Source organism: Phacochoerus africanus, chromosome 2 (genome assembly GCF_016906955.1).
Source record: "Phacochoerus africanus isolate WHEZ1 chromosome 2, ROS_Pafr_v1, whole genome shotgun sequence".
In the NCBI taxonomy this organism is placed as follows: Eukaryota; Metazoa; Chordata; class Mammalia; order Artiodactyla; family Suidae; genus Phacochoerus; species Phacochoerus africanus.
Window position 1 is genome coordinate 29,380,230 of NC_062545.1, and position 9,416 is coordinate 29,389,645.

Here is a 9,416-nt window from a genome sequence, read left to right on the forward strand (position 1 = left end):
CCAGTTGGACTTCTGCTGGAATTAAGATGGACTGTTCATATTTCTTCCTTGAATTCATGACACCAGCCAACTCAGATGTCTTTGTCTGGTCCTGGTTTGGGTTTCATGACTCTGATTTAGTACATTGCTTATTCAGCCGTGGAATCTTATATTTGGACATCCATTAATTGAGCTTGACTTCACCCCAAGCCCTGCCCTCAACTCTATTCTGGAAACAACCTTTACCTACTGCTTCTGTGGTGCTGACCCCAGGTTTTGGTCATGCTGTATCTTGCTATGTCTAGAGAAAGCCGTATGCAAAACAGGTACTGTAGATTAAAAATTTCAGCCATTAGACAAAGGTTGAATTTTCATCTTCTGGGCAGAGCTCAAGATTTATCTGTGTTGGATTTTTTTAGACACCTCTGTATATTTAACAGTGCTATGAAACCTTGTAATTTTTTGACCAAGAAGCAGTGACTAGCTAAATCAGACTTTTCCAGCCTGGCAGGCCTGTAAGTTGTGATCTCCATGTAGGTATAGGTGGTTCTACTCAAGGGACCTTGACTCAGAGCTGAATTGACTTCCCTTTATGATGCTAACCATCACCCAACCATAGGGCCATAAACAGGGCTTCCTTCTCCTGTGGCTCTTCCCAGTACTTTTCTAAGACTCTCTCTCATTGGCAACCTCCTCCCAAGGACAACTTCTACCTCCTTCTCCTCTAAGCAATGGTTTTTCAAACCTTGCCCACTTCAGGATAATCAGAGAGCTTTAAAAATATAGGATATATGGGATATTCTTTAGGAGATTCTCATTTTGTAGGTCTCAGATGGGGCCAAAACTCCCCATTTTCTAAATTTCTTTCTAAAGTTTTCTAAATCTGAGTGTTTAGATTCAGAACCACACTTCCAAAGAATCTAGGCTGGAGTCATGAGGTCCTGGCCTCATGGGCCATATCCATTCTCTGGTCTTACTCTATCTGGTTACCACCATCCAGTAGCTGAGTTGGCCAGTTCGCTCCCACTCTGACCAGTACATTCTTCAAGCTATTCTCATTCTCAGGTCTTAAGGGTCTTACTGGTTACTCAAGATTATCTGACCCAAATAATCCTTTGATTCTCTGTTTTTTGGGGGGCTTTTTTGCTTTGTTTTGTTTTGTTTTGCATACGGAAGTTCCCAGGCTAGGAATTGAATCGGAGTTATAGTTGCAGGCCTACGCCACAGCCACAGCAACGCCAAATGCAAGCTGCATCTGCAACCTACACTGCAGCTCATGGCAACGCCAGATCCTTAACCTACTGAGCAGGGCCAAGGATTGAACCTGCATCCTCTTGGACACTAGTTGGGTTCATTACAGCTGAGCCAAGGAACTCCCATGATTCTCTGATCTTAATGACCGAAATTATTTTAATTTGGTATCTATGGTTTGATATGGGATAAGGTAGCAGAGACTACACTCATCAAATATCCATGCTCTGCAGACAATTTCCAGCTCCCCATCCCCCCTATCATTTACTAGTTCTGTCCAAGGGATTGGGAAATGAAGAGACCATATAGTTCCTGGGATGAGGGCGTTGAAGACTGGTGTGACTTTACATCCCTCTCCTCCTCTATAGCAGCAACCTTGGAAGACCCATGTTGAGATGGCATCATCACTAGATGGAGGACACCTGCAACACTGAGTCATGGATGATGGGGAGTCCCCACTAGTCTCTACGAGAGCAGTGATTTTTTTTTTTCTAAGCCACAGAGATTTCAGGTTTGAATTGTTTTCAAAGCATAGCCTACCTTGTCCAGGACCAAAGAGAAAGAGCAGCTTCTGAGAAAAGTGCTGCCAAGAGAACTAAGCCATGGAGTTCCCCTTATGGCTCAGCATGTTAAGAAATGACAGTGTCCGTGAGGATGCAGGTTCAATCCCTGGCCTCAATCAGTGGGATAAGGATCTGGTGTTGCCATAACCTGTGGCATAGGTCACAGATGCAGCTTCGATCTGGTGTTGCTTTGGCTGTGGGCATAGACCTTAGCTGCAGCTCTGATTTGACCCCTGGCCTGGGAACAGCCATAAGAGAAAAGAAAAAATGAGAGAACTAAGCCCAAGCCATTGTGACCCATCTTCCTAATTTCTTGCTCTCTTTCTCTTCCAGATAGCACATTGGATGCACATACTGGGCACCATGGAGGGAAAATCATGCTAGTTACATAGATTGAAACAGCTATGCTTAACAGTGAAAAAAACGAAGTTCCCACTTAAACTGTGATTGACATTGTAGAAAAGTCATTTTCATTCATTTTTTAATGCCTTTAATGTTTTCCTTAATTCTCATACATTCTATACCAAAAGGGGCAAATTCAGGTGGGAAATTAAAATGCATGCAGTAGGCAGATAGAAAATATCTGGGCAATGGTACTTGGAACTTGCCCTTGGAACAGAACACATGGAAGAAGGCTTAACCACCTAAAGGCATTCAAAGCAAATCAAAGAAAACGATAGCTCTAACTTAAATAAGAGTCTGCAGCCCATTCATCAATCTGCCCTGGAAGCTACAGCCTGAAGCTCTTGCTGGGTTGTAACTCTTGTCGGGTCCAAGAGTCATTTTTGAAATTTTAGTATACACATAAAATACTATACAGCTATTAAAAATGTGATGTGAAAAAACAGTAGCTGGGTGATCCTGTCATAGCTCAGTGGAAACGAATCTGACTAGCGTCCATGAGGTCACGGGTTCAATCTCTGGCCTTGCTCAGTGGGTTAAGGATCCAGTGTTGCCCTGAGCTGTGGTGTAGGTCACAGATACGGCTTGGATCTGGTATTGCTATGGCTGTGGTGTAGGCTGATGGCTACAGCTCTGATTTGACCCTTAGTCTGGGAAGCTCCATATGCCATAGGTGTGACCCTGAGAAGACACACACACACACACACACACACACACACACACACAAAACCAAAGCCAAAAAAAAAAAAAACAGTCTCTGGAAATAAAAATAATAAATACACATGGATATTTGGAAAGTGGATGGATTTGGAAAGTGTTCTGCTACATGAAATAAGTAAGACAGAGAAAGACTGACACTGTATGAGATCTCATATATGTGGAACCTAAAAAAATACAACTAGTGAATATGAAAAAAGAAGCAGCCACAGATATAGAAAACAACCTAGTGGTTATCAGAAATCCCTTGGTGGTTCTCAGGTTAAGGATCTGGTGTTGTCACTGCTGTGGCTCTGGTCGCAGCTGTGATGGGGGTTTGATCCCTGGCCCCGGAATTTCTACATGCCATGGGCATGGCCAAAAAAAAGAAAAAGAAAAAACTGGTGGTTACCAATGGGGAGAGGGAAGTGGGGATGAGCAATATAAATGTAGGGAAATAAGAGATGGAAACTATTAAGTATAAAATTTGCTACAAGGGTATATTTTACAACATGGGGAATATAGCCAATATTTTGGGGGGTGCTGCACCTATGGCATGCAAAACTTCCCAGGCCAGGGATCAAACCCATGCTATAGCAGCAACCCAAGCCACTGCAGTGACAACACCAGATCCTTAACCTGTGAACTACTGAGGAATTCCTGATAACCTCTAGGTTGTTCTCTATATCGGTGGCTGCTTCTTTTTATCCAGTGGTAATGCTGGATCCTTAATGCACTGTGCCACAAGGGAATTCCAAGCCAATATTTTATCATATTAATAAATATAAATGGAGCATAAGCTTTAAAAATTATAAATCACTCTCTTGTATGCCTGTAACTTATGTAATATTATACATCAACTCTACTTCAATAAAAAATAAAATAAAATTGTAAGTCTGTCATAGTATGGTACCACTTTTGTAAAAGAAAATATGTAGAAAAAAAAAAAAGAGTAGAAATAGGGTACCTATACCTAGTTAATATTCACTCCCGGTCAACACAATGGATATCTCTGAGTTATAGGATTGTGGGTAATTTTTATTGCCTCCCTTTTATTTGTGTATATTTTCTAAAGTAAAAATATATTGTTTCAGTCATCAGGGGAAAATGTTATCTTAAAACTCTATATTTAGAAATAAAGAGCAAATACATAAATATATTAGCAATGGGATTTTTCTGACATTTTAATTCTAACCATGTAACTTATAATACAATACAGTGTGTGTAAAAATGTATTTGAAGTTCGGTAACAGTTTTACTAAATTATATACAAACCAACCTGGAGCTGTCATTCATTTACAAATTCTAGTTAAGTTGAAACATACATCTCTATCATCCTTTACATATTTCAGAAAGAAATTGTGCCCATCTTAATGATTATCATAACTGCCTTGCAACAGAGAATAAATCACCACTTAAAAAACATACCACCATGGGCATAAGTTGTAACAGGCAACCAAAAAGTGCCTATAATTTTTAATTATCACAACCAGAAGAGTGCAAATAATTAAGAAGAATTTTTCTTCTCCAACTTTTTTCCACTGTTTATTCATTGGAACGGCTTGGCAAGCTGTGAGTTCACAACTGGCCTGAGACGGGTTCATTAAACTCTAATCTGATTAGGGCTTTTTGTTTCTTTGTTCTCTGTGTCCTCAGGTGGTGATTTTGGCTGAACATTACAAATTTTTTGCCCCATGTCAGGTACAGAAACATAACTTTGTCTGTGTATTACATAATGAGAACATAATACGCAGTCTTTAATCTGAAAAAGGCAACTTTAGTTAACAGAGTTTCACTTTTGTTCAAACAATTTTCATCAAAGAATTTTACGCATATGTAGCAAAGCACAAGGCATGAATTTATAGATGGACAGCCAGCCAGATGTGTGTATAATTTCCCAGAGCCATTATCACACAGGAGTAAGTTGCTTTTTAAAAATTATTTTAAAATTGTCCTAAATGTCATTTATCTCAACAAATTAAAGGTTGATTTAATGTAATTTGGAGTCAGAGAGTAAGCTGGGTAAAAAACACAGTAAGGAAGTTCGCTTGTCAGGAAAGGGGATTACAAACCTAGGACTGGTTAGATAAGAAGAATCACAAAACCACCTGGCTTTAAATTAGATATGAAATATAATTAAGACTCCAGCAAAATCTTGAATTTTTTTTGTCCACATCCACAGCATACAGAGGTTCTCAGGCCAGGGATCAACCCATGTCACAGCAGTGACAATGGCATATCCTTAACTTGCTGAGCCATCAGTGATCTCCAAAATCTTCAATACTGAAAAGCAAGGATGAAGCATCCTGCTCTGCTGATGGGCAGAAAAGATAATGGAGGACAATGGCCAGTAACTAGATTCTAGCCCAAGAGTCACTGCTGGATTACCCCATAGGCGTAAGTAAATAAATAGCAGATATTTTTCCACTTTCATGAGTTTACTCAGAATTTTACTTTTATTATTTCTATTTTTTTCTTTTGTCTTTTTAGGGCAGGATATGGAAGTTCTCAGGCTAGGGGTCGAACTGGAGCTACACCTGCCAGCCTACACCACAGCCACAGCAATGCGGAATCCAAGCTGCATCTGCAAACTACACCACAGCTCATGACAATGCCAGATCCTTAATCCACTGAGCAAGGCCAGGGATTGAACCTGCATCCTCATGGATACTAGTTGGGTTCATTAACCACTGAGTCATGATGGGAACTCTGTACTCAGAATTTTATAATCAAGAAACCACCTAAAAATTGCATTTTTGTTATGTGCTTCACGGTTTAGGGGGTCTAAAAGTCTTATTTTGGTTCTGGCAACAACTCAGGTGAATATGGAATTAAAACGAAGACATAGATCAGGGTAGGTTCCTAGACTTTAGCATACTCTGTGTGAGACAAGGATGCCTATGGAAGAGGGTAGGCTTAAGGCTCTGGAAAGTTCTAGAAAGGAGGTTTCTCACATTTAGTCTTCACACATCTTTCCCCACAGTGTGTCGCCAACTGGACGCACAGCCTCCAGCTGCTAGAGTAGCATCTGGTTTACTGCAGACATGGGCTACACCAGGAGGGAATCTAATTCCAACTGGTCTGGTAATATTACCACTGTGGAAGGTGTTTGGTTCCTTTCTTAGAAGCTGAGTTTGAAAAATGTCTGCCAGACTGGCTCTCAACCTGTGAAGGTTGGGCAGCATCATATGATCAAAACAGGCACTATGACAGGAGAGTCTCAAATTTGATCTGAGGACCACCTCCTCAAGTCTGTAATGATACTGGCATGAACTGTCCTCAGATGAGAGGAGCCAACACATTTTATTGTAAAATCTACAGAGGCATACCTGCGTTTCCCATCGCTGTAATATGACTCCAGTTTCTAAGTTGACGATGCAGCAGCGAAAGAAACAGAAAACCCCTCTCTCTCTTAAGCTTCCGACCACTGTGGACTTGAAACAGAGATCAAAGAAACCCTTGCAGGCTCACTCTTTTTTAGTTTTTTGGTGCTCAACATCCTCTCCTAACGTTAACAAGCTTAGTTCCAAGAGGCTCCTTCTGGGCCAAAAGATAAGACTTTCTTTCCCCCAAATCATATTTTCTCCAATATTTTTCAAAGCGGAGGTATAAGCCTTTTTTAATCTAATTATGCAAATTTTGCCCTCACTCCAAAGGGTTTTGGAACTAAACACCTCTTTGAAGAGTCACTGTATTTGCAGTGTCCACATTAGGAAAAGGAAAACAGGGAGCTGCAGGCAGTGAGGGGGACAATGATGACACCGCAAACTCAGGTTTTATTTGTCCCCAAAGTTATTCTGTGCAAATTCAAAGCAGCCTCTGCTTCCAAAAGGTCAGACTCGCTGGAATGAAAATGCTGACTGGTCAGGAGGGGATTATCCTCTTGGCCAAGTAGAAGCCCAGCTCGAATGCACCTCACTCCAGATTTGAACTGTCTGGAGGATGGAATAAAAACATCTAAGGTACAAGCCAGGGCGAGGAACAGTGAAGCAAAAACACTTGCATCTCTCCCCAAACTGAGATGCAAACGTACATTTGGGAAAAAAAAACAAAAAACAAAACAAACAAACAAAAACCCCAAAACAAGCCTGGCTTTGGGAGAAATAATTTTCTGATTCCTAGTTTCTCTCTTAAAAGAATGCAAGACATTTTCTTTGAAATGAGACCCGGGAAAATATGACCGTAAACAATTTCTCCCAGGGTGACACATGCTCAGCATTTCAGAGGGAATAGGACTCCTTAGTTAATGGAGATTAGTATGTTCACATATGGAAGATCTATTGTGGACAAGGGTGCTGACTCTTTTGATCCTGCAATTCTTGGGCCTTCTGCCTGTGGGTTAAACAAAATCACATATTTCAAAAGGCCACAGACCCAGGGGCTCTGTCTTATCACTAAAGTGATTCGTTAGAACTAAGTGCTGATGAATGCAGTGACTTTTTTGGACGTAGATACGGTCACAACAAGAAAACAGTGTTTATGCTTAAAGCAGTTTCCTCTGCTCTGCACCTCAAAGATGCCAATTTTTGGCCCTGGGCAGAGCCCCGGAGCAGCTCGGAGCACCCCAGCTGCCTTCAGAGTTGGCCCTTTCCATCAGCTGTTCCTTCCTCAAGGTGAAGGCCCCTTTCTCCCTAAAAGCAGTGCTGGGAGGTGAAATGTTTGACAGTGCAGCTCAGGACAAAGGAAGGGCACAAGAGAAGAGCAGCACATGGGACATTTGCCAAGCGATGACTTTGACCCCACCTCCTCCATCCCCGTTCAGCTTTCTGAGGGTCACTAGCTAATGATGACATTTACTGCCAGCCTGTCATTTCCCCCTAATGAGGTGTCAGCTGAAAATGCAACTCCAATCAACGTTCCAAAATTCACTTTTATATTGAAAAACACTCGCAACGTTGACAGAACCCGAAAGAAAACTCTAGCTCTTTCTCCCCGAGTCACAGCCGCCTGCCTCAGCACCGTCTGTGTGATGTGCCTTTAGCAAGGCTCTGTGCCTGTAGCTGGGATGTGACTGACTTGTTTGCCCGGAGGCTTTTTGCCACTGTCCATGCAGGCAATGTGCACGCTCAGCGAGCATCTCAGCCAAGAAGTTTAAGTTGGGAACACCAGCATTTTCAAATACGCCATCTGGATTTCAAAATCAAGTTCCTGTGTTTCTGGGACATCTGAGTTCCCCAGCCACAGTGGGCTTTGCTGTCACTCTCCCGGCTGCCATGTAACTTCTCTTGCAGGTAGCTTGATAATTATCTGGCTTTAAAATGGACATCTCTAGGTGAGCAGAAGGGAAGGAGTTTCTTCTGTGATTTATTTGTTCTTCTTCATGTTCAGTTATGAGGAAACCACCTCTACACAGCTGCTCTACAATTTGCACTGTGTTTGCTTCTGGGCTTTCTTCTAATAGCACTGTCGAGTAGAATAACATTAATATTAGGAAAATGGAATCCTTTTTCACAGTTGAGCATGGAGCTGATGGTGTTCTTTCATTAGAAATTGCTAAGGGCTGCAATTTGTAGGTAATTAGTTAATTCAAATGAGATTTAACTTTAACATGTATTTTCCCCTCGAGAAAATTTTTCTGCAAGCAGAAAGGTAGAAATGGAAAGTTAAATCAAACCAAAACACACCTATCAAACTAATTCTGATCTGAATAGCAACATCTTCTCTACTGCTGACGGAGCTCTGAAAAACGTGACTCCCACTTTGGTCTGAACACACACTCAAAAGGAAGTTGATGGCGGTTTTCTTTTCTTTTCTTTTTTTGGTTAGGTTGGGTTATTTCCCCCCCCAACATAACAAGGACTTCATAGGCACAGATAAAACGTATGTTCTTTCCAAGAAATCTCTGCAACAAGGTTTTCAGAAGTGGTCATATTACAACTTTATATATGGATAGCATGCCAAAGAGACAGAAAGAGTATTGTTTTGGCTGGTACATGTGGGTATTAGTTTGCCGTCTTGAAGCTCACTGAACATCCATAGACTCTGGATTAAGTCCAGGGAAAGGCGCTGATGCTCTGTCTGGCTCAAACTGGTTTGGTTGCCTGAGTTAGAAGTGCTAAAAGGGAACAGAATGCAAATCTCCTGATTGGCTGCTTTTCTGAGCATCATTACACAGGGCACCGTTGTAAAAGAAGGTCAGGAATGACAAGTAGACAGGCTTGTGCCTCGGGGAAAAATGAAACCAATTAGGACTATATGTGTTGACTATAAAGGGACCATCGGCGTGTTTGATTAAGTGGATCACTTTCTAGTTTTACAAGTTTCAGAATTTTAAAATTCACCCTAGTAGACTCAGGAAACCATTTCCCACTGTTCTTATGGTCTTCTAATATGCCCTGTGAGGTTAGAAATGTTGATTTTTCATTTTTTCTTTATTTTTCTGCCTCCCTTGCTAGTATATAAGTGCTTAGGAATCTGTTCGCTTTATATACACCTCCTAGATCTGCACCAGGGCCCGGCAGATGGTTGTTTCTCAGTAAATATATGTGGAATAAATACTGATGGATATCTCTTAGTTGTTATGTT

At 41.3% G+C, this 9,416-nt stretch overlaps 1 long non-coding RNA gene across 5 annotated transcripts in view; it reads right to left on the reverse strand.

The window, feature by feature from the left end:
* The window catches only part of LOC125114778 (uncharacterized), a 64,867-nt gene extending 58,409 nt beyond the window's left edge, over window positions 1-6,458 (reverse strand). For all 5 annotated transcript variants that reach the window (XR_007131902.1, XR_007131904.1, XR_007131907.1 and 2 more), the window contains exon 1: window positions 6,221-6,458. This is a non-coding gene — a long non-coding RNA (uncharacterized LOC125114778). The remainder of the gene's footprint in view (window positions 1-6,220) is intronic.
* Window positions 6,459-9,416: the final 2,958 nt, after the last annotated feature.